This window comes from Pseudonaja textilis, chromosome 5, assembly GCF_049901715.1.
Source record: "Pseudonaja textilis isolate UNSWEBS1 chromosome 5, rPseTex1.2, whole genome shotgun sequence".
NCBI classification, from domain to species: domain Eukaryota; kingdom Metazoa; phylum Chordata; class Lepidosauria; order Squamata; family Elapidae; genus Pseudonaja; species Pseudonaja textilis.
Genome location: NC_141994.1, coordinates 10,159,056 through 10,185,987, shown reverse-complemented (window position 1 = coordinate 10,185,987; position 26,932 = coordinate 10,159,056). Strand labels below are relative to the sequence as shown.

The window sequence follows — 26,932 nt, the reverse complement described above, 5'->3', positions numbered from 1 at the left end:
TTCTTATTTCACATTTTCCGTTGCTTTGATTGACAATTTCCTATTCCCTTTTGGTACTTTGCATAGCCCTTTTACTCTCAAAGGGATAACAAGATGGATATGTAGGTATGTAATATAATGTGAGTACACTGTGCAGAATTCATTTGGATCTATTATTTGTCATGTACAAATGCAAGCTCTTGAGAAGGGATAGATGATTCATAAGGCAAATGGTATACCATCTGCTTGCTTCTCTTCCTCACTGGCATTTTTTTTAACTGGAACCGAGGGGATAAAAAACCCCTGGGGTTGCTAGGCAACTGCAGGGTGGGATATTAACCACATCTATGACAACTTAGAACTATTAAAAAAGATTTTCATGCAACAGTCTACATATCATAATTTTATTCATCAAAGCTAATAAAACTAGGCATGTTGTTGATAGCACACGCTACATTTTCTTTTAGTTGAAGATCTACCTATCTTGATTTGAGTACTTCTATACTGCATGCCCAATTAGCAAAGAAATCTTCAAAAGAATTCTGGTAAGCGGCTTTTATCCCCTGCTAAAATATTCTGGGTTACTTGAATGCTGCTGCTCTTCGGGGTAAGAAAATATATACATTTATTTCACCCTTTTTATAGTTTTAGCTTTGGTACTGTTTTGAGGAGGACAGTTTGTAGCTCCAAACCCCATCAAATCTGGGTTATTATACTGCAAAATGCAACTTTAGAAATACATACAAATGCAATCAGCAAACATAAACTCATAAGTGTGATTAAAGTTTATTGGTATTTTGTATGCACTGCTGTTGCTGCTATAAAGCTGAATAATTTGTGCATATTGCATAAAAATAATCCCATTGTACACCTCAATTATTTCAAATTATCACTGTGCAGTGTTTTCATTTGAGCTAGACTAAATTCTAACAATGTCAAAAATACGCAGAAACCCTGGAGAAACCTATAATAACATACAGTTACTATGTATCATCAAAGAAACATTGCTAACACGACAACGTTTGCATAAAGACCAGGCATGTACTTTTTTCTGGTACTGGAAGAACATTTGAGTTTTTAAATAATTGCCACTTCTAGACATTGTAAAAACCTGGCCAAATTGATCTGTTCCCAGTAAATGAAAAATACTAAAAGGCGCAAGATTGTCTGATATAATCATGGTTAGAGGCTCTGCTATAACTCTGTGATTGGAAAAAGGCATTCAGCTTTACTGCCACCAATAAAGCTGAATAATAAAATATGGCTAGAACAATATGAAGAAATGGAAACTTAGCTGATAAGATTGCATTTGCAAAGCACAGAAAAGAAAAATGAAAATAAATATGGCTCCATGCATGCTTCAACTACATCGCACCACAGTTATAACAAAACAACCAGCTTAGGGCAGGCTTTTTTGTGGAAACGTATAAAATGTTTGTGCATGAATCATTCAATTCATACAGACTATCTGACTTCAAACTACCCATGTTTAATCCATAATGTATTTTTGGGATGTTTTGATCTGTAGATGGAAAATAAGAAGAGCTGTTTTATTCTATGTATGGACCAATACGTGGCTGCTCCAGCAGAAATGGTAGTGGTGAGTACCTCAGGAAAAAGCCAAGGCCCATATTACAGAAGGCGAAAGGAGGTAAGAGATTAAGAGGGGAAGAGGAGCTGGTATATCTTGCCCAAATTACTCATAAAATCACTCTAGGATTGTTCCAAGACATTTCAAATTTGGTTTTGGCTGAAATCTAGTAAAATGCTGAGTTTTATTTTTGTTGAATCACATCTGATCCAAAATGGTTTGACTGAACTTTGGGAGCTTGATGGTTTATTCTAGGATTTTTTTAAAAAGTTTTTTAAATTATATTTTGTAAAACATAAAATAGTCTATTCTGTGTTCTGTTCTGCACTCTCACTCATCTTGAGCTAAGGTAAGTGAATGAGGATGCATTAACATAAAATCACTCGGCTTGTGCCATTTCCAATACTGAAATTATGTAGTAATTACATTAAACAGGAGTTTCTATAACATGCAAATAATATATTGCCATGATGGTTAAACCAAATTTTATTTCCTATTATTAATAAACAAAATTGTGTTTTATTTTTTGCTTAATGTCCTGCTACTTTGCTTGGATAGAACCTAAATGCTATGCAAACCATTATAGTTCTACTCCTTGAAAGCTTCTCTATTATCATTTATCCCAAACCCTTCTCCAAGCATCTTTTCTAAATCTAGCTAATACTATGTATATCATTATTAGAAAATTTGTACAAGTTAGAGAAATTTTCAAAATATTGAGTTCCACACCTATGACTCCAAATTTCTGTGATTAGATAAATCTAGTGCTTATAAAACATGAATTAGTCCAGTATGTGATGTGTCAAAAATCCAGCAGATTCCATTGATAGGTTAAGTTAACAAAATTAGCTTTGCCTCCTACTTCTTACATTATTAATATTCCTCTTGGAGTACAACTCATAATTCTAAATGACCACTTAGTGGTTCAAACATAGACATAAAGGTTTGTGGTCAATGAACAGAATTCAACTGGCAATTCATTTTTTGTCAAACAGTACTACTGACATCATACAGATGAACAATCGTGAACGTATCTTAATAAAAAGTGGAATATTTCTCTAGATGGGAAATATTGCCTGAAAAAGCTGGAATCTAGTTTTTTTTGTCTAGTTGATAGATGGATTTACATTTCAATGAACACTTTATCATTGAAGCAAATACCTTGATACAAGACAGACTGCTGTTGTCAACTCAAGTCAAGTCAGAAAAGAGCTACTAACACTAAGCTAAAAGTGATGTGCCCTCCTCTATGAATGTATATTTTTAGCCGAATTGCATAAACTCTCAACCTGTGTGAAAAATGCATTTCTACTTGCATGAACAAAGTTGCACTTTAGAATTGGATGCTAAAGAAAAAGCAAAACAAGTCTTACAATGTTTTATAGATTTAAAAAAGAATTAGTCAATTTTAAGTATATGGTGGTAAAAATAATAGAGAGACGTGTTTCAGATATTAACTATAGAAATATTCTCTGCCAAATATATGCCTCAGTCTCTCTATGAAATAGCTAAGAGCTGACATTAGTCTGATGGTACATTATCAATCCATCGATTTTGTGTATTCCTGAAATATTCGCTACCAAATAGCTCTTGTAATAATTCAGTGTCAAATAATTGACACTACCTATATTTTGATAGACATGGAAAGCATTCAGACTTTCAGCTGTAGTTTGACAATAAATGTAAAGTAAGAGACAAATCACACAAAAGTTGTTAAGAGTATTTTTGGGTTAAATTCCAAATGGTTAAATGTTTACCATTCATGTGTCAATGATCAAATGTCAGAATTTTCCATACTACAGAGAGGCTATGGCTAAAAGAGATTGGCTTTCAAGGGCTGGGGATTTGTTTAAATGCTGGGCTTAAATCCTTGATAGACTTCATACAATGGGTTTTACTTCCCTCTTTGTATCTTGAAAGGAGAGTTTGGCATTTGTTTTAGTGGGAACACAATGAGGCAATCCAATAAAGTACAGGAAATATCAACCCACTCCCTATTTTACAACATAATCATAGAGCAGGGATGTCAAACTTGATTTCATTGAGGGCCACATCAGGGTTGTGTTTGACCTTGGGGAAGGGGGACTGGGGGTCATGGCCAGGATCCCGAGCTCTGTTTCCAGCTGCGACGGCCTCCTGAAACCCTCTGCCAGTGAAAATGGAGCTCGGGAGGGCAGCCCTCCCGAGCTCTGTTTTTGCTGGAAGAGGCACCACAGGTTGGTCCTTTGCTGTTTCCAGGGCAGCCCACAGGCCCGATCTAAGCACTTTGCAGGCCAGGTCCAACCTGTGGGCCTTGAATTTGACACCCCTGTCTTAAAGTATTTTTAAAATATTACTAGGCCTTAAAAGTGTGACAGCAACTATCCTTCCACTTTCTATTTCTCTTGTCTGCATAGGAAAAATAACTCAGGGTCACATCTTATTCTATCAAGCCGATAAAAATAACAACAATGTGATGACTGGATTTCTTTGGTTCACTGAACTCACTGAAGGGGCAACATAACTGATTTGTAATACACACACACATTCACACAAAATCTTAGAACCTCAGAACTGGAAAGAAGCATTTAAACTCTCTCTTCAAATGTAGTAATCTAGTCAAAGATTACTATCTAGATTATTGGTCAAAAAACAATCAAATGAATCACTGAACAAATCTACTCAGAGTTCGCAGTTGAGGCGCAATTGACTAGATTTGAATTATCACATTTCGCACATATTATTGAAGAATTAGCTCTCTGGAGAAGTCTATAATTCTGAGAAAGGTGAAGAAGATGACAATTGGCACCAAGGTGGATGGACTCAGAGTAGAAATCAGTGCGGTGGTAGAAGACCTAAAGGATTAGGCTGGGAACCGAGCATGCTGAGAAAAATCTATGTAGCCATTAAGAGTTGACACTGACTTGAAGCCAATCAATTAATTTAGATTATATTTACAGAATTATAGAAGAGGTCAAATACAACATCAAATGTGCATCTTTTAAACAGCTGTTCTCTATTCAATGTGTGGTGTGTCAACCTAGTGCCCTGCAGATGGTATAGTCCCATCACCTCTAACTAATGAGGCTAGGGGGACAGATCCAGGCTTGGAAAGCTGCCAAAGCAGCATAGATGCTAGATTCCCAACCTAGGGCAAGCTGCGCAAAGATTCCTTGCCACAAATCTATATAATGAAGAAGCAAATGTGTAAATAATGATTCAGGGACAGTAAAACAGTACAAGAGTAAAATTGTTATCCTTGATTATTTACTGCATGTAACAACTGAAAAGTAATAAAACTTTAATGACAAGCAGGTCACGGTTCTCCCAAAGATGTTTTTTCAAGAGGTAACTGGACTTTCGTGCTTTTCTTAGAAGACGTTTTCATGTTGAGACTCTAGAAAGAGTGCAGAGAAGAACAACAAAGATGATTAGGGGACTGGAGGCTAAAACATATAAAGAAAGGTTGCAGGAACTGGGTATGTCTAGTCTGATGAAAAGAAGGACCAGGGGAGACATGATAGCAGTGTTCCAATATCTCAGGGGCTGCCAAAAGAAAAGGGAGTCAAGCTATTCTCCAAAGCACCTGAGGGCAGGACAGGAAGCAGTGGGTGGAAACTAATCAAGGAGAGAAGCAACTTAGAAATAAGGAGAAATTTCCTGACTGTGAGAACAATTGACCAGTGGAACAACTTGCCTTCAGAAGTTGTAAATGCTCCAACACTGAAAGATTTTAAGAAGAGATTGGACAACCATTTGTCTGAGGTGGTGTAGGGTTTCCTGCCTAGGCAGGGGGTTGGACTAGAAGACCTCCAAAGTCCCTTCCAATTCTATTCTATTCTATTCTATTCTATTCTATTCTATTCTATTCTATTCTATTCTATTCTATTCTATTCTATTCTAGAAGCTTCTCCAGCTCTGACTGGATGGTGGGGAATGGAAGAATTTATATTCCTTGCAGACAGCTGGACGTTTGCATTTTTTTAGAGAGACATTATTTAATGGGGTTAAGTATATATATTTCAACAGAAGCCAAACACTTGGCTTTTCCACATAAAAAGGTTTTTCATATAAAAAAAAAAGACTACATCTGTGGCATAATATTACATCATAGAAGTCAACATTGACACTATATTCGTTTGCTTTTACTAACACTGTACCTAATAGCTAATAGCGATGTAGCACTAATTTTGTGTCAATGCTATATCCCAGATGAGAAAATTATGGATTTCTTTTACTTCCTGATTATACATGGCTAAGAGAACAGCACAGTCAGGCACTTTTAAAAATTCAGTGTATGTTAGATAAAAATATCCTTCTGTTTCCAACTTAACTGAATCCAAGCCTTTGTATCTCTGACTTTACCTTCACTAGTGGAAAAAATGCACAAAGTACATTATTGCAAGTCAGAGAGCTGGATAATACAGAACAAAGATAGGAGTACTGCCAGTTCACAGAGCTAGTTGTAAAAACAACAACAGGACTTAGATTTAGTTGACTTGAATGTTTCCCATTTCAAAAATAAAAGGCAAGGATATTAAGTTTCTCCAGAACTTCCTGTTACACATAAGGATCACAGGAAACCATATTCATATTCTTTGTATAGCTTTTTTTTAAAAAAATCCTGCAATAATTTCATATTGATTAAGGTAAAATAATTGTCAGAAGTTCACCTGGTTCACTCTAAAAACATATGTGGTTTTGAGTGTGGATTTCAAAGCTTCATCTGTTACACAATATATTGAAATAGATCGTCTGTGAGTTAATATTAACTACAGTTAGTATTTTGATTAAATATATTACCACTGAGGCCAAAAACAAGGTCACCTACATTTTGTAATATAATTACTTGACACTGGAAAAGCTACCGGAACAAAAGGTACAGTTTGTGTCTCCAGGGACAGAAAGCACAGTTTTCCCTGGAAGCATACTAAGTAAGGTATAAATAAATATAGTTAGCAAAAGGGCATGCAAGGTAAAACAAATGTTTTATCAAAATTTAAAAAATAGCTGCTTTTCAATTATTTCTTTTCCATACTTGATGGCATGATGCCCCAAACTGACAAATGCTGTTCTTACTATTCCCTCAGAATAGTAAGAACAGTGCATGTGGCACAGATATAACCAAACTGGTAACAATGTATACTTCTTCCTAAAATCTTAATGTATACATCTTCCTAACATGTTTTTAAATCATAATTAAATGTCTCCAAAAAGCTTCCTTTTACTGCCTTCCAAAACACAGGTAAGTAGGGCACCATCTGGATTTCTGAGAAAAATCTTTGAGAGTAGAGTGTTACAACGGATGAAACATAAGCTTAAAAATATCATGCTGGTTATGTCAAGATAAACATAAAACAAGGCTGAAAAATGATAAAGCCGTTAGGTATTAATGTTCCAACTGGAAGAATGTTAAAACATGACTGTGGTTGGTTTCTACAACCTGTTTAATTTTTGTGTTTGTGTGTGCAGATTGCATCCTTGTCTGATAATTGGAAATGTGCCGTTAGTGTTCTGTACTTAAAGGGAAAGATAGTAACAACGAAAACCAAATTTACAGGGCATTAGCTTCTTAAATATATCCCGGAAGATATTTTGCAGAATTCTAACTGAAAGGACAAAGAATGCGACCACGATGAGATTGTGGGAAGATTTTTGCTCTTAAGAAGGTCACTGAAAAATATATGAATGTGAGAAATGTTGTATGTTTGCTTGTTTAGAGAAAGTGTAGCAATCTTGAATTATGGAATGGTATTTCTGGGAATCAAGTTGGAAGTTGATGGTTTAATGAAGTAATATGTGTGAAAATAAATGGAATGCTTATAGAATGTTTAACTAAGATAAGATATGTGATTTTTCCCTTGGTTCTCTAACACTGTTATGATTGGGATTAGAATATAGCTTGTTGGTTCTGTTCTTAATTACTTCTATCTGGCAGCAGAAAATCTTGTGAAATCTGATAACTTGTAGATCCATGTGTAAAATAAGTTTCTATGATCCTAGCCTCATTTTTTCCTCATGGAAATTGATGTGTGGCCTGGATTGTGTCCATCAAGACTGCTTCATTCTTGAAAAGTACTGCAGTTTTTCTTGAAAGCTTACATCTCCATGGACAACTTTTCATCAAAATCGATTACCACAAAATCCTAACAACAACATTGCTGAAATTATCTATGCAACTAAGCAACACTTAAGTTATTTTCACAACACACATTTTAACAGAGGACAATCTAGAATCTTATAAAGCATTCATAAACTTGAATTCAGTAAAAAAAAATTGCAAGCAAACTTGCTTTAAGAAAAGGATGCTGGAATGAATACTATCTATGCAGAATAAATCAATGGCTGATTGGATATATGTTACATGGTGAATTTCCTAGCCTGATAAGAAACAACCCTTTGTTGATTATCTTTTGTTTAAGCACAATTCTTTTACTGTGTGATATATGTCTTTTGAATCCAGACAATTTATAAAGTTACAACATAGAATACACTACACATAAAATATTTATTTAAGCCAAATGTACTAGAAAAGAATCTCTCTCTTTCTCTCTCTCTCTCCTGACTTCCTTTTTTCTTTTGTCTCCATTTCCAGTTATATTTCATAATATTCTGGGGACAAAGTCTTATCCAATTAAGTAAAATTGTTAGTAAGTAGGCCAATGAGGATGATAGTAGATTATGCATAGCCTGGAGAAAGGGGTATGTAGACATGTGAAAGTTGTCAGAACATCTTATGAGAAAGGAACACATTTGTTTCCTGCTGTTTGGAAGATCAAGATAAGAACTAATGGATGAACTGTAGATAATCTGGGATCAAAGCTGCACAGCAATTTTAGTTAATAATCAGCATTTTCAGTGTGTCCATAAATAGACCAATATTCAATATTGCAAGACTTGGTTTTCTACCTATACTGACACGGGATCCACCGTAAGACTTAAGGTGAATTGTTATGTATGCTTTTCTTTGTTTATCCATATTTTTCTCTTTTCTCCCATTTTTTCTTCTGCTTTATTTGATGACTAAAGGCCATAATAAAATTGATCTGATCTGACCAATATCCAGAAGCTGTTTAAGCATGATAGCAACCGCCTTTCACAGTTGGCCTCAATATTGGGAAAAAGCTGATTTTTTAAAACATTTTTTTAAAAGACAGAGTGACTCCCATAACATAGACAATGTGAAGCAGGTCTTGTTGCACTGTAATTTCTATTTGAACCTGTGTGATATGCTAATTTAGCCCCTCATAAAGGAATATCCAGGGACAGATGTCCAATGGTACTTCAACTATCTTCTAGTACCATGATGGTGAACCTTTACCACATCGCATGCCAAAAGTGTCTGCGCGCACGCATGCTTGTGTGCCTGCACTCATCATGCAATGCACACGTGACTCCCCCACCCCCTGCACAAGCACGCCTGTCCCCCTGCACACACAACGCATGCCTCTGTGCATGCACGCCTGACTCCCCTTGCACGTGTCTCCCCCCACGCATGCGCAACAGATACCCAACAATCAGCTGGTTGGTGAGAGGCGTGCGTGCAGGCACAATGAGGCTCTTTCGGGTGACCTCTCATGTGCCGGCAGAAGTGGCTCTTTGTGCCATTTCCATCATGTGTGCCATCGGTTCGCCATCAGGGTTCTAGTAAAACCTAAGACCACTATTATCTCTAATGAAGCCAAATTTTGTCTCCTTGTTATGAGAGGCAGAAAAGATTGACAAATAAAAGTTCTTTGACACATCTAAAATTTCTTCCTTTGCCTCTTCTTTTTTTTCTTTTTAAGTCTTTTAAAAGCTAATTAAATTAAAAGTTCATTAGTTTCTTTTTGTTTATAATGTATTTAGAACTATATTTATATGTGCACACCCACTGGTCAAAGATGTCAATAAAGGTAGCTATATGACTAACTCTTCCATCTTTACAACTTGATCCAATTTTTCCATGTCATGTCCCCATTGGAGCCTGACCTGAATCTGCAGAGGAAAATGAGCCAGAACTGGAACTGAATGGAGATCAAAGGGGTGGCTTCGTTGACTTCGGAGGAAAATGGGGAAGAGCAGACTTAGTCAGGCCGGGGCCTTTCAGGTTTATAGGCAGGGAGAAAAGGGGCAGGATGACCAAGAGAGGCTAAGCAGTGAACATGAGAGACAGAACAATGAGCAAGGAGCACCACTTCCTGATCCTCGAGCACGGAGAGTGAAGAGAAGGCAATAACAGTTTAGACTAAGCCAACTACTCAAGAGGAGAGCGCCCCATCCCTCTTCACAAGGCACACCTGGGGACAGAGACTTAAGGAGATGTTGTGGAGAGGGGCATTTGTCGGGAACAAATGCTGAGGTCCTGGAGTGTTGAGTGCCAAAGTTTGAACTTCCCTTGGATTCCTTGCATTCTTCTTGGATTATTGGATTGCTTGCCCCTTGCTTCGTAGACTCTTCAACTTGCCCTGCTGGGTGTCTTGCTGTGCAGCCATAGTGTTCACAGTGTTGGGCTGGACAATTTGCAGCCAGAGGCTGCTTGAGGTATGTGTGTGTGTGTGTGTGTGTCATCACTTTGCTCTGGGACTTGCCAGAAACGTGGGAGCATTTGGGGAAATTTGGAGCAACAAAGAGGTGGTTTAAACAACCAGCTGCCTGTGTCATCTCTGTGCTGGGCCATCACATTTACTGTAGGTACAGCATCCTTATGTGAGCAAATTCAACATTTGTAAGCTTAACATTAAATACATTTACCCCAATGGAGAGGGTCACAATGATCACATAAGTGAAAACCTCAGGAAGATAATTAACTTAATTTTTATCAGTTCAGGACAGAAATCCCAAAGCTGCATTTTCAGGAGGTAACTGAACTTTCTTGTTCTTTTTCCTTTGAAGACATTTCGCTTCTCATCCAAGAAGTTTCTTCAGCTCTGACAGGATAGCGGGGAATAGGATTTATATTCCTTGAAGACAGCTGGTCATTTACATCCTTTTAGAAGGTTGCTGAAGCACTTGGAGGTTTGGTGCTCCTGGTTCCGATAACAGTCTGCAATATTTTTTTTCCTCTGGAAACCCATTCCTACTCCCACACCATTCAAAGGGTGTTCATCCCAAATTGTATGGCTAAATGTCTGTAGAGATTCTCAGTCATCCAGGTCATGGTTGATTTTGATGACTGAGGATCTGTACAGACTTTCATGACAGAAAGAAAAAAAAAACCTGTTCAGGCAAATGATTATAATGATATCAGGCTCTAGTAGCAGACTTTATTTTCTTTTTTATCTAGCAATAGCAGAAGCTGAAACATCAAAACCTTAATCCCTAATATGCTGCATTCTACTAGTTGTAGCAATTGATGTGTACCCATTTCCTTATTAAATTGCTGCAAAGTTTATTGGTAATTAGCTTGTAACCATTTTCATTAATGAAATGTGCATTGTGCAATCACAGTTGTGTATATCACTGTAACAAGGCAGCAAATTAATATGTTTCTACAAAATCCTAAGGCTGAATCTGCATTTACATAGAACTTTATAGCAAGTCAAAATAAATCAAACTTAGACTCTACAGCTTATTTACCAAGAGTAAAATCCAATACTTCAGTCTTGCCCATGTACTGTATACTGAACAATGGGTGAATTTTTACTTGCATTGATTTCAACGAATTTATGGGAATGATTAACCATCTCCAAAACAAATAAATTTGTTTCAAATTAATGATACAGGGAAACTTGGATACTCTTTTTGATATGTTTCTACCTTTCCTATCCACTTCTCATGTGTATAGAGAGAAATAATGGATGAACAATAAAAAAAAATAGTTCACAAGTACAACAAAACAACAGGAAATTATGGAGCTGTCACAAATTCCACAGTCTCAGATATTTAATAGGAGGTATAAGAAAATTCTATTAGTCTGGTCAGATAACAGCTTTGATATCAAAAGTGTCACTTCCATACTGGTTTCTTATGTCACTATTAAATTATTATGTCACTGGAATTTGTCCACAAAAATGTTAAGCCATGGTTGCCAGTTCTTTAGCTTGTTATAGCCTTCCTATGCACTTAATTCTTCTCAAGAACCCAGAATGTTGTAATGTATCAACATAATATATCTGTGGATCCAAGCAGGGTGGCCTTTTGCAATTAACAGATGTCAATGTGCAGATTTTCTAAGGGCCACAGTGATTTGGTGCGTTATGAGCCACTTTATCATCTGTATTAAGAAATCTCGCAATATTTTAACCTGCTCATTTTTTTTTTACAGCTTTTTCAATGTTCCCACCAAAGTTTTATTACTGGTACATGATAATTTTTACAAATATGCCAGTGAATCATTTTGGCGACCTCATTATGTTGTTTATAATTAGTTTGTGTGATCTCTTTGTACAAGCTGAGCATATAGTCTACTATTTCTTCTGAATTTTGTGCAATCTGCATTTTAAATCATTTCACAATTTTTCCCTTCTGGCCTTGGCTGCATTAATTTGAGTAGCTTGCTCTTTAGTAACCAAAATCGACCTTTCCGTTTCTATTTTAATGTTCCAGTTGTAAGTCACTGCCAGGTTTTATCTCTATCTACTTCCCCTTCAATTTTCTGTAGAAATTGACCATGTAATGAATGCTTTTGTTTGCCAGTATTCTGTTCATGTTTTCATTATATTATTTCCACATTCACTTTTTACTTCCCATTATATGTTATGCCATTATTATTAATTTCTTGTACGGTGAGGCAGATGTTTAGACTGGATTTGGCATTTTTACCCCCTGTCCCAAGGACCTGGATAGGCAGATCTTGTTAAGATATTATCAAAGGCTGTAAGGTGTTACAAGTAAAGTTGCCTTTAGCAATCGATTGCTGGTGATTTTCATTAATGTTGGTGATGTTTAAGTGGTGCTCCAGATATTTTGATATTGCACCCAGTGCACCTATTATTATTGATACTACTATTATTATTTATGTCCATAATCCTTCAAAGAGGATGGATAATGACTGATGGAAACTGAGCATATTAGGAAGGGATCAGGCTGGGGAATGCTGCCTAGATATTTACTTTCTAATCCTTTGTAATTCTTTCAAACTTACTCTTAGTATAGTATTTTTTACCAAGCTATTTTGTGGAAGAAAAAAAGACATGGTACATTTCTTCATCTCCTTATTTAGTAGCCATCACACATTACTACCAAAACAGGATATATTTGTCATCCTTTTGCCATAACCTTGTGGAATTCTGTCCAACAAAACGTATCCTTACCTTCTACCTTAAGCATCTACTGCTCCTTTTCTATTTATCTGTGAATTTATCCAACTACTATTTTCTTTTCTGGGAAAAAAAAATCTCACTTTTAACAGTTTGCTAACAGTACCTAAGCTTTGCTTTTCACACAGAAGCTTTGAAATGGGTTTGCCATGTTGAATCTGACATTTCATGCTGCTGAAATGAATCACAATTATGAAGCAATTATTTTTAAATGTGTGATTGTGGTACCATAAAAGCTCTGTGGATAAGACCAATTTGAGGCGATATTTCTTTTACCTTCTCTGCCTTTTTCTGCACAGTTGGATATCCTATTACTTTTTATTGTGCTTAAAAATATTGCTTACTTGCTTATTCTTCCCAAGTTTCTGTATAATTGGTGAAAAGAGGATATGAAACAGGTTCTTTATAGCAGGGGTCTCCAACCACTGGGCCCCGGACCGGTAGTGGTCCGTGGATCATTTTGTACCAGGCCGCAAAGAATGAATAATCGTGATTAAAATATATATAAAAATATGTTTTTGCTTCCGGGTGTCTTATTTTGAAAGACAACCACTTCCGCCCTCACCTAACTTCCGCGCTTGACTCTTTGGCGTGTATTTATCCTGCATCAGCAATGCAAGCTAGCCCTCGCAAAATGAGCCAGAAACAGAGTTCACTGGACAGTTTTTTTTGGAAAGGGTAAGTTACGGTCGCTTATTTATTTACTGTTATTGGCCCCTACCCGGTCCTTGAAAAAGTGTTTCTGCATGAAACTGGTCCCTGGTACAAAAAAGGTTCGGGACCACTGCTTTATAGGGCATTTCTGTGAGATGCAGATCAAGTAAACAAAATTCTTTCTGACTTGGTAATACCTGTAACTCATCTTTACTTAGATATTTTGAGGAAGTTGCATACTGGGACTTATTCTGAAGTCTCCAAGCCCATACTGAAGTAAACCAATGTAAACAAAAGTAGTCTTCAGGTGGTTTTTTTTTTTTTTTTAAGGAAATACACATATATTTTCCTTCATAGGAAATTCAGAAATTTGTGATAGATTTTTAGGGATTTGAAACAGCTTTGGTAAGGTTACCACAGGCAATCCTTATCTCTTCTAAAAAGCAATATATTGAATCTTTCCATAGACTAACATGTAGGCTGGTAAAAGTATAAGTCACTGAAAAAGGCTGTTTGGTGTTTTTTTTTTCCCCCCAGGAAAAAACCCCGAATTATTTAGAGACACAAAAGAATATTTGCTCTTGCATCAGTATTAGTGTTTGAAATGGTTCTAGTTGGGACTTAATTTATTGTAGGACACAAACAATTCGTTAGTAACAGGGTTAGAAGGAGCTAGTAGGAGACCATAGTATAGATTTCAAGGTTCCTTGTTCCAAAATTGTTTGTAGATGTCTTTTAGATTTAATCAGAACTTCCACAATACTATAAAAGTATGCAAAACTTCAACTATAGTTACAAGAAGATACTTTGTAAGTCTTCTTTATGCCTCAATTGTTGCTATTTCATTCCTCATTATTGCTTCTAGGTACCACAAGGTGTACAATCCACACATCCCATTTCTCTTGTGACAAAATATAAAGATTTCACATCATAAAATCAAACCAATCCAAAATAAAAAAAAGTTATTCCCTTAAGGGAATCTCTAAAATCCACTTCATGAAAACACAAAAGTCTGGTTTTAAATTGTCAACTTTTGATTATTTGTACAACTTTTGACTTTTTGGAAAAGAGACAAAAACAACCAGATGTATGTATGAATAAATGTGTTTAGTACCACAGAAATAACTGGGACAATATACTTACAAAGTTCATAGCTTGTTCCTTATGTTATAAATGCACAAACTCCAATTTGCTTAAATTTTGATTTTTAGTACTTGACAGAGTACAACTTTGACTTTGACTTTGTTCATATAATTGTTTAAAATGCACTTCATAAATTAAATACTTCAGAAGAAATTTACTCAAAAGTTAAAAGCAATATTATTTTATATTATTCACACAGTGTGATGACAGAGCTTTCAGAAATCCATTAGGTGTATAGACTAGTTTCTGATTTACCCCCTAGAATAGCAACAACCCTGTCATGATCTTCCAAGTTTACATGCAAATACACAAGCCAGACTTTGCTTACCTTTTGCCCCCTTTTCCTGCTTCTTACCTCCATTAGACTATAGGTAACCAAAAACTCTCCCAGGGACAACGTCAAGGAAGCTTCAAATCTGCTGCATATGTAATTTCTAAATGTTGCCATGGTGATCTCCAGACTGTTGAAATCAACTCAAAACTCAGAGCAAACTGGGGCAAAGAATATAAGTGATACCTCTGAAATGTATTAGTTTTTAAAAAAAAAACAACGTAAGGGAGTAATGCTAAGGAAATGAATACCAGAGACCTGTTCTGATCAACTGCAGAACCAATGAATGTTGCCAAAATATCCAGTGTACTTATCGAAAGCAAAGATAGACAATCCGATGCCATTCAGATATGACCGGACTGTAGCTTTCCTAATTTCCAGTTAAAAGATCTAACATTTCTGGAAAGCATAGCATTATCCCTTCCTTGGTTTATACCACTGGATTTCCATACTTCTCCCAAGCAGTTCTAAAAGCTGGTCATTTAATAATCAGTTCCATCCAGTAAAGCAGCTGAGACTTACTCTTACAAGATTAAGACCATTTGGACAATACTAAGCAAATAAAGCAATTTCTTCATTTCTTTTATTTATACCTCATCTTTGAGGAATTGCAAGATAATGACAGGCTTGAAGCATCTAGGGAACTCCATGGCTATGTGGAGACTTGAAGTAGTGGTGTAATGTAAATTCCAATACAGAAAAGTTCCATTTATGGTCAGTTCCTAACTGGAGATCACTACAAAAGTCTACAGCTAGTCTTGCTTTTCACACATTCAACAGAGTGTAAAAAGGTCTTCCATGTCCTCAGGAATCCTAGATGACTGAGCTTCATAATAGCTGCATATTCCTAGGAGTCCCTCCATAACTTCAGTTAGCTGTATGATGACTGAAGAGACAGTTCAGTCATAAGATTCTGCATTTTTCTTCCTTTATTTAAATAATGCATAATGGGAGAACTAGGGCAAACTTTCTTGCACTCTGCTACCCTTTTTGTAATCTTTGGAATTACAAAATTTGGAAAAGACTCTGTCATTTGCACTTATCAGTCAGAATACAGTGGTCAAAGTTATTTCTTTTTCCAATTTGGAATACACCCACAACCCCAAACGAGTCAGCCCAACCATAGGTGGGAAGGTCTGCTGAGCTAACTGCAAATATCAACGTTGCCCTCGGGCAACTGTGTTTCCTTTGGTGTCATGAATTACAAATGTCATACATCACCCCTGTTGACAAATGACAAGTTAACATTTGTGCATTAATTTGGAGGGAAAACTAATTTTATACATCTTTCAACTCACCATTGTAAGTCATAAAAAATAAAGGCCTGGCAAAAATAGTCAGGAAGTGGAAAAGATGTTTTAAAAAACTGGCATGTAGTCAGCTTCACTGATCCCCTTTAATCTACACCTGCACTGATATGAGTAGGGGCAAGGGAAGACGTATCCACTGGTCTACTCTGACCCCCCTACGTTTGATATGGAGGTTTTATGGTGTATGTGTGAAGGATTTTCAGGAATTTGGGATTTTAGGCATAACGTCCATTAAATGCATGAAATAATGTATGAAATGGGATCTAAACATCCAAACAAACCCATAAAATTTTAAATGATATTAAAAGACAAGATATTGTCTCTGAGCTTAAAAAGAATAAAATTTTCAGAAAGACCTCTTGCTGTCTTGTGGCAGAATAAATATTTTTGGTCAAGGTGGTCCAATTTCCTGTTCCATGTCACATACATGCACAGTAAATGCAGCGTATCTCGCACTGCATTTTTTTTTAATAGAGGTGAGCGCAGTTATGTATATAGAAGTCCAAAACTCACTCTTCTTAAAATTTGCTTTCTGAATGCCTTCAAATATGATATGACAGTGCTGAAATGAGTAGATTGACATTTGAAATTAGAGAACAAGAAGATAAACAATTTTATGAAGTTTGGGACCTTTTCTATCAATGGCTAGATAATAAAATGTAATAATAGAATATTTAGAACCTTAGGGAACAATGAATACATATTTCTTTTTTTTATTTGATACTATCTTTATAAAATTCTATTAAGATAGACTTGGTATGACTTTATGATTTGCTATAAAATAAATTAAGTAAACTATAGTTATCTCGTTAAAGTATGAACTAACAAAATTATAGTCAAATGATTGTTTAATAATTATATTAGGCTATATAATTGTTGATTGATAATATGAGCTATTATGTAATATAACTACAATGGAGACTATGAAATGGATGCACAAAAAAAAGTGGTAAACCAACCAACACACTGTCTGTAAACTCATGAAGGAAAGGATGATGTTTTTATGTTTTATATGTTTTTGTTTGTTCTTAAAATTAATAAAACTGTTTTAAAAAAAATCTGATATGACAGGAATGAATGCTGTAGTTTCCTTAAGAATTAAGAATTGCCTTCCACAGTTGAGATGCTTTAGAATCAAGTGCTTCTAAAGTTTATGTGAAAAAGCAGTCCCTTCTTCCCATTTCTCAAAAAGTTCAGAATTATGCTAGTTATTAGATTCTGTTTCTGTCCCAAAGGAGACGTTCGGATACAAGCAGAGCAAGGTTAGTCAAAGTAAGCATATTTACCGACCTAATTTCTGTAAAAATTCGCTGCAAACTTAAGGATGGAAATATTCCAGAAATATTTCCAGATCTCTCATAGAGTATCCACTTCGACCCAGTATATTCACAATGCCCCAATGTTTGAGGAAAGAGCAACAATTCTATTTTGGCTACTCCTTTCCACACTGCTCTCAACTTTGCTTGCAAATGAGGTTTTGTAGCCACAACTTTAAATTTTCAGGGAGGAGGCAGAGTTTATTTATATTTGTAATAAAAGTCATTCTAAATCTTTTTGGTTACTAAAGTACATAAAAATGGAGTCATACCTGTTTCTTCTGCATTAATAGAGCTTTTTAACTTTCAGCCCAATTAGTCACTGCATGACTACAGTCAGTATTTTAGCTAGTTTCACCTTTGCACTTTCTGTACAAAGCCCTTATGTGTCTTTCACAACACAATGAGATTATACTGCTTACCCATTTTACACTCTGTTGCCACGATCGATATTGAGAATAGCTATGACTAGGAATTGTGTCACATGGAACTCATTTTATCGTCAAATACTCATAAGGTTTCTTCTTGTTTATAACATAACATGTTCTATTTTTTTGTGCACAGAATAAGCCATGTCATAAAGCTCATATACCCTTACAATTATTCTTTGAACCATTTTCTCTCTGCATTTAGGCTTTTTAACCTACTTGCAAGTTAACTACCTCTGGTTTCCTATGAATTAGACAATTATTTACATATTATCGATTAACAAAAATCTTCTAATATGTTTTAAATGAACCAAAAATAATATATTGTTTCATTCAGAAATTCTAACATAGTATTCAGTTCTTTTGACTTGATAGGCAATGAAATAATATTCTCTAGACATAGATATTCATATTCTATTAAAGCAGGGGTCCCGGGTAGGATACTACTGGTTCGGGTGAACCAGATGTTAAATTTGCATCTGGTTCACCAAATCGGTATTTGAACTGACCACCTCACCTCTCCCCTTCCAGGACTCTCCCATTTTCTATGCGGGTAAGTGCAGGGTCCACACAGAGGCTCTGGGAGGGTGAAAAATGGGCCTTCCGGAGCTCAGGGGAGGCCATTTTCACCCTCCCAGAGGCCCGAGGGAAACCTCCAGACCCTTGCTAAGACGAAAAATGACCCTCCCGGAAGTTCCAGTAGGCCACGCCCGTCATGGCCATGCCCACCAAGCAACTGGGTAGTGAACTGGTTGCTGGGATTTTTCAATCCCATCCCTGAGGGGTCCCCACCCCACCCCCGGTCTATGGCCCATTCAGAACCGGGTCACAGATGTAATGCGTGAGCATGTATGAAGGTGCATTTGTGAAAGTGGTGCATTCATACACCATACCTCTCTCCCACTCTGCCACTACTTCCACTGAGCCTCTGAGCTGGAAAGATTAGACACCACTGTATTAAGGAGTACGATCAAGCCATCTTCTATATTTTGAACAAACAATATGAGGAATGGATTTTCTTAAATTCTGTCAGCCATCTTATCAAGCTGGCATGTATTTTTCATAGTAGATCTTTCTGAAACAATATATTTCTGAAATGGGAGAACTGCCACTATTTCAGCCCTGCTCAGAAGGACTTCAGTCATATATGCCACTTTATATTTTGCATTACCCAAAGCTGTAGCAGGGATATGCTAAGAAGGATAGAAAAAGACAGGAATAATATTATTACTTTCTTGTACCTTTCTGAAATGATGGTTTATTTATGAAAATGTTCAATAGCCTTTAAGATATTGTAGAAGTTGTGAAGGGAAAGATAATTCTTGGCAGCTGTACTTAACAGCTTTAATACAGTCCTCATTATGTGATATAAAATAAGTACCCAATCATATAAATGTAAGAGGAATTCCCTCCTCCCACAGAATCATTGGGTAATCTAATTTACAGGATTCCATTACAAATATAAATTCTAAAGTAATTTGCACTTAACTAATTTGCAATTTATAGCAATTTACACATCACTCAGGTACATTCATTTTCCAGTGTAAGGCAAATGGAATAAAAACGTAACAAGCCCCCAAAGACTCAGCCACAATATCTCCTGTGTGCACTACATATTTCATTTTGTGTTACTTTGCATTCCAAAGCAGCAGAGTAAAGGTATCATGTAACATTCTCTCACCTGGTGTTCTTCAGATGTGTCAAGCAACAATTCCCAATAAGCACCAAGAACAGAAAGCTGGAATCCAGGGAAACGATGTCCCTTAAATCATTGGGTCATGCCAAGCAACAGATCAAAACTCTGACTTTTAACTGGTACGAATCAGTGTATTGCTTTCTTTAAGCTATTGAAAATTATGTTTAGGATGTTGTACATCACCTGCTTATCACAAAAGGTGCAAATAAAACATTGATCAAAGGTACAGTCTATTGTTAATTGATACATTAAAAAAAAGCAATAACATTGAGATGACTTCTATCCGCTTGCCATGATTTGAACTTCAGCTAACACTGACTGTACTCTAAATATTGTACGCTATCAAAACTAAATTAGGGGACTGGAGACTAAAACTTATGAAGAATGGTTACATGATCTGGGCATGCTAGTCTAGTGGAGAGAAAGACCAGGGGAGACATGATAGCGGTCTTCCAATATTTGAGGGGCTGCCACAGAGAGGAAGGGGTCCAGCTATTTTCTGAAGCGCCTGTAGGCCAGACAAGGTATAATGGATGGAAACTGAACAAGGAAAGATTTAACCTGAAACTAAGGAGAAACTTTTTGACAGTGAGAACAATCAACCAGTGGAACAGAAGTTGCCCTCAGAAGTTGTGGGAGCGCCATCACTTGAGACTTTCAAGAAGAGATTGAAGTGCTATTTGTCAGAAATGGTGTAGGGTCTCCCGCTTGGGCGGGGGGTTGGATTATCTGATTATCTGTTATTTGTTATCTAATAAAATGAATGACTCACTTGTATGATCTGTTTCACATTATATTTAGCTATTTTTAGACTTAGGGTTAGAATTATAGGGGGTGCACATATTACAAATTTATAGATTAAAAAACAAAATAATCTCTTTCTCTTTATAGACTAACCCTAACCCTACTATTTCTTACAGTGATGCAAAACTCTTTGCAAAGCAGTTGTATATTTTTTGATGCAAAGTTTATATAAATGCAGGGAAGAGCAACTAAATAAATAAAGTAATCCTTCAAATATAAAACCAAAAAGGAATGAGAATACTTATGAAATCCTGGTAGGATGGACCCTGTGTACTTTAAAAGAATTGGCTTTGTAATAAAAGGAGTTTTGGAATTACTTCCAGTCCTTTACGGCAGAAGACTGTCTCAACAAGACAAAAGACAAGAAGAAAAGAAAAAGTATAGATAAAACATGCCAAATAGTGGAACAAACTACACTGCAGAAAATACAGAAAAATAGAGAAAGACCTGAATGCTGAAGATTTAATTTGTTTTTCATATGAGCATTTTGTATTACAAAAACAATTTCTTCTTATCATAAAGTTCACCTTTCATGTCTAAAACAAAAGGCAATCTTGCTGACTACTTTTAGCAGTCCTAAGACAAATTTACCTCTTTCATCTTTTGGAAAAATCATGCATCTTGCAGCTAAACATAAAGATACCCAACCAACATTAGCATAGTGTAACTTGCAGGGGTGGGCACTGTTTTCCAGACAAGTGTCTGAACAGTCAGTCATAATTGTTTTCATTTAAAGGAAATGTAGAAGATAGTCCTAACTGCATACAAATATTGCTGTAATTATTTTCTAATTATGTAAGAAATATATTTTTCATTACAGCAAAAGCTTACATCTTTTTAAAAAAGCAGCCTTTGCTGTCATAACTGAGCAAATAAAACAAAACATTTACATTAGTTGTGACCCAGAAATCTACTGTAATTGTTTGAGAATGCCACCTGCTTCCTTTTCCAATAGCAAGCAACATTATTTAACATACATTAAAAACAGTTTTACAGTTGGGATAAATTAAAATAATTGCAAATTTGAGATTCTGTAGTTTTTACTACACAAAATGCAAATGTTGTGTAAAGGCTTTGATCATCCCATCTCATGATAGTAAATGATATGATCCAATTCAGAAAACCTTAAAAGTAAACTCATTGCCTGGACAAATGTGATGTGCAATACTCAACTAAACTCCACTGGGAAAACCAGTTACCAGATACTATTATGTGGACTGATTGGTTTCGTGGTATGGAGACAATAACTTGGTCCTCAACACCAATAAGACCAAGGAGCTTATAGTGGATTTTAGAAGGAACAGATCAGACATCCAGCCCTTGCTTATCAATGGGGGCCAAGTGGAGTAAGTGGCCAGTTTTAAGTTTCTGGGTATTACCATAAAAGAGGACCTGACTTGGGGTGCCCACATTGCAGCCCTGGTCAAAAGGGCCCAGCAGAGGTTATACTACCTGAGACTTCTCAGAAAACAACAACTGAATGAGAAACAGCTGGTGACCTTCTCCCATTGCACCATAGAGAGCATTTAACATACTGCATCTCTGTATGGTTTGCCAATTGCACAGTGGCAGATAGGAAAGCACTCCAGAGGGTTAATGTCATTGCCCAGAAGATCATGGGTTGCCCCTCTCCCCTCTTTGGAAGAGCTTTATAGCTTCCGCTGCCTTACAAAAGTTCAATACATTCTCAAAGATCCATCTCATCCTGGGCACCCTTTTTTCGAACTATTACCATCTGGCAGAGGGTACGGAATAATAAAAACAAGGACAAATAGGCTGAAAAACAGCTTCCATCCCAGGGCAGTAGCTCTTTTGAATTCCGTTGTATAGTGCAGTGATGGTGTGGTGTCAGGGGTTTCCGGTTCAATGTGTGAAGGGTGAAGGATATATGTTTGTGTTTATTGTCATGGTCATGGTCATGATATGCACTGAAGATGGTGTTTGATTTCATTGTATGAGGTGCAATGACAATAAAGTAAACTAAAAAAAAAATCCTTTGCTTAGTAGAAAATATTGCCTCTACTGAATTCTACTGTATAGGGCAGTGTTGATGTGGTGTCGGGGGTTTTCAATTCAACGTGTGGAGTGTGAAGGATATGTGTTTGTGTTTATTTTCATGGTCATGATGTACACTGAAGATGGTGTTTGGTTTCATTGTATGAGGTGCAATGACAATAAAGTAAACTAACTATTATTAATTTGTAAGTAATAATGTTAATAACTTACAATTCATTTAATACTAAACAAGCAGCTTTGGTCTCTCCCAATTCAAGTGTCCTCCGTGTGCTTTGGACTCCATTTTCATAAATCTGGCAATACCCACTTGCTAATTTTCAACTGGGATGTGTAGTTTTACACCTCTGGAGACTATTAGAAAGACAGACTGATGGACACTAACCAAAGGAACTAGATTAAAATATGAAGCCAGATGTAGAAAAAAAATGCACATGGTAATATTTGTTTATAATAGACTTGCTGTTTAAACAGACATCCTTATTACACAAATGCAGCAGATAAATAGCAAGTTGGCATTTAGAAGCCACCAACTCAATTTAAACAGAAAGCTGCACCAATTGTTAAGTCCCTTCACATAACCAGCTTTAGATTTAAATGAGGCCTTGACTGAAATTATTTCTACAGCTGTAACTACAGTTTTGAGTTCTTGCTGTTGAGTGTCAAATCAGAATTGGAGCTTCCATTTTTTAAACCTAAAACCATGTAAAAATCACAGAATCACAGAGCTGGAATGGACATTTATGCCGTCGCATTCAGTATAATCCTCTACTCAATGCTGGAATCCAAATTAAAACATCTCTGACAGATGAATTTTTTATACATCAATGAATAGTTGCCATTAATTTCTGTTAGGAAAAGTAGAACGTTGTAGATAGCAACACACCATAGTCAATTGTATGTCACACTGGCTTGAGATCAGAAGCTCACTGACATTCTGGTATAAACTATAAAGGATAGCAAAATTTCATATCTAGCTTTAACAAAGATATAAAGGCCACACTAAGGGAGTCCAACAAAATCCTTTTGTAGTCAATTTTTTTTCCGTTTTATGGGGGGTAATGCTCTTCGCTGAAATACACATTTATTCCTGGTGTTCTATGTTCTTTGAAAAAGAAGCTAAAGACAGTCACGTAATGCCAAGCATACTCTGGGGGGGAAATGTGATTCCCTTTCAGAAATGAGATCAGGTGACAATTCCTACTTCGAAAGCAACATCAATGCACTTTTAGAGAACTACATTTAATGAGCTACTACAAGCCATTGGAGTCAACTGCATACCGAACAGGTCCAATTAACTAATGAACATCACAACTCATTAGATCTACTGAAAGCTATGTTGACAAACTGAATGCAAGAAGGAACTACTTTCACTTAGTTGGATTGTGCTGACAATGCAACCGAGCTTTGCAAAGAAATCAGACAGCATAGCAAGGCTGCCAGGTAGCTGCAATGAAAGGAAGAGTGTGAAGAAAATAAACAACCTAAATTACCTGTCAATATATTTATTTGGTCTTGTAACTTCAAGCACTTCTATCCACATGTCACTGTCTAAAAACTTCAAAGGATTTTCATTTATAGAACCTGTCTATCTTTGTAGAAATCAAATCTTGCTATTGTACCTACCAAGGGGAATACACACACACACACATACACACACACACACAGAGAACACACAGAAAGCAGCACACAAAAACAAATAAAACTGACAAACACCAAACTCCAGGAATATAAGCTTTAACACAGAAAAGGAATAAAAAGCTCTCCCAAGTTTTGAGATCTGATCCTTTACATTCATCCTGATTAAGCAGCAATATTTTAAGAAAGTAAACCGCCTATAAAGAAATAAATGCCATCTGTCATTAGCACTGTATTAAGATATGTCCTCTCTGAATACAATCACACTTTTACAAAGCTAGGAGAGCTGAAAATGTCCATGGTAAAATTTTTGAGGACAAAGGAATGATTATTCTGAGATGCAAGCAGTATCCATATGCAGATCACTCACGCTCTTTCCAGTGGCAGGAAAGATCTATCCATAGAAAGAATGATAGATTCAGAAAATGCAACATAAAAACACAACCCACATAATTCTGGATTAGATAGTTATGAAAGACAATGCCACAACACATCATTACATTTATACTGAGATTAATTATAAACAGTTGCCAACAAACCAGCCTCAACTTCATGTCCACTAAATTAATGAAAATGATGCCAAACTTATTGCTACAAATCAGCAGTAAGTAATCAACCTATTTTTAATAAAAGGTATTACAGCATTTAAAAATTCATATGATGGAAAAATGCTGTTTTCTGTCTACAGCAGGGGTGTCAAACTGGTGGCCCATGGGCCGGATGTGTCATGGGCTAGTCATGCCCACCCCAGCTCTGCAAAGGGGGAAAACGTCATGAAAGTCATGTGAAGGCAACGTGACTCCACAAGTTTGACACCCATGGTCTACAGGGTTAAGCTTGTAAATATGAAAAACACTGATTGCTATATAACCAAATAGTTATGAAAAAATGCTGGATCATTTATTTATATCCTTTCTTTATTATTTTTATGAATAAATTAAAGTGGCAAACGTATAAAATTCTCTTTTGTCTTCCTATTTTTCCCGGAACAGCAACAATCAAGTTGAGTTGGGCTGAGACAGAATTCATGGCCTAAAGTCACCCAGTTACTTTTTCATGGCTAAGGCAAGACAAGAACTCGACAGGTTCCTGGTTTCTAGCCTGATACTTAACTACTAGTGGCTTTTTATGACTAAAGTTGCTCTCATTCTCAGTCATGTGGCTGAAACTTACTAAATCTATCTACAGAGCATGAAACTCATGAAAGGAAATCCAATGTATCATTGCTAGGAGGGGAAAATCCAATTTATTTGTGAAGTTCAACATAATTTGATATTAACCAACAGTACAATTTATCAACACTCATAGCTCTCTGAGAAACAAAATTGTTTTCTATATTAAAGTGTTTGAGCACAAACATTTACTGTTGTTATTCTGTCCACTGAAACTAACTAACCTACTACTCTCCCACGGCTTGACAGAGCTTGTGCAACATAAGTCATTTTAGCATGTTGTGGGAATGAAACTGTTATGACTTATATAACTTCTTACATTTTGTAATATTTAACAAAAGAATCAGGAGAACAGTATGAAATATTTGGGGAATATACACCTATTCAGAAATCATCACAGAATTGTTAACCTGGGTTAGAGCAACTAAAATTAATTAAAAGATTTTCAAAAAGCTGAATTTTAATGACAGGTTTTGTGCAGACATGACCCATGATGGTTTTGTTTAGTGGTCCAGTTGAAGGATTAAAAAATATTTTGTGTAGTTTGTCAACAATGTAATGGACATAATTTCATATACTTTATGTCTAGTGCTTTGGGGTATAAAAGTATTTTATTTGAGCCAGTTCTAGGGTTTTCATTATTTGTGTCATAAGGTAAAATGTTATGGCTGCATTTAAAAGCAAAACATGAACAAAATCTATTATCGCCTATAGAACAGGGGTGTCAAACTCAAGGCCCACAGGCCAGATCCAGCCTACTGCTTAGATCTGGCCCACAGGCCCACCATGGAAACAGTGAAGGACTGGTCCATAGCGCCTCTGCCAGTGAAAATGGAGTCCAGATGGGTCATGGGCAGCCTCCTGGGCTCCGTTTTCACTGGCAGAGGGCTGCAGAAGGCTGTTACAGCCAAAAACAGAGTCTCGATGAGCTGACCATGCCCCCCGGCCCCCCACGAGGTCAAACACAACCCTGATGCAGCCCTCAGTGAAATCGAGTTTGACACCCCTGCTATAGAATAATAAGTTTTATTACAGTATATAATCATAAAACTCAATAACAACAGACCTTTTCTCAACTTGTTTAAGCAAATTATGCAAACCTAAGACATTAATAGATAAAGACATGATTAAAAAATAGAGAATATGCAAGGCACAGCCAAAAAGGCTAGTGTGGGGAAATTTGAAGTCAACTTTTCTTTCAGTAATATTAGTTGAGTGGGTAGAACATATTGACATATCTATCTGGCTGAATCAAGCATTCCATTTTTTGCTATATCTAAAAAGAAACTCAATTTTGGGTGTAATGTTGGCTCTTCGTTATGAAAGTCCATGCTTTTTCTCTGCCTGCCATAAAATCACAGTAACTCTATAAATCAAATCCTCTTCCAATTCTAGAGAACTTAATGTTTTCTTGCTAGCAATAATTGCACTACAGTTTGCTATTACTGCTATCCAACAATTTGGTCATTTGGGAGTCTTAAGGTGACTTCTCCAAAGTGGACTTTACCAGCTTAAGATGCTTTCCACTACGAACTCAATTACTGCATCCAATTTCTTTGAATTGAAGGCAACGACAATCTTCAACAGGTATTTTTTTTTAAATCCCGTAATGTAGGGCTCATGCAGAAAATCTGATTT

The 26,932-nt window shown here is 36.3% G+C and overlaps 1 protein-coding gene and 1 long non-coding RNA gene across 13 annotated transcripts in view; one reads left to right on the top strand and one right to left on the bottom strand.

The window, feature by feature from the left end:
- PLXNB2 (plexin B2) overlaps positions 1–26,932 on the bottom strand; it is a 334,253-nt gene that overhangs the window by 137,952 nt on the left and 169,369 nt on the right. Inside the window, exon 1 of one of the 12 annotated variants that reach the window (XM_087934119.1) lies at positions 17,816–17,879. The exons of 8 other annotated variants lie outside the window; for them this stretch is intronic. The gene's annotated coding sequence lies outside the window, so the exon portion shown is untranslated. Of the gene's footprint in view, positions 1–14,914; positions 17,227–17,815; positions 17,880–26,932 lie in introns of those variants that run through there. 3 more of the 12 variants (XM_087934121.1, XM_087934115.1, XM_087934118.1) reach the window with 3 other exon arrangements.
- The window catches only part of LOC148125530 (uncharacterized), a 109,775-nt gene that overhangs the window by 63,009 nt on the left and 19,834 nt on the right, over positions 1–26,932 (top strand). The gene's annotated exons all lie outside the window — the stretch shown is intronic.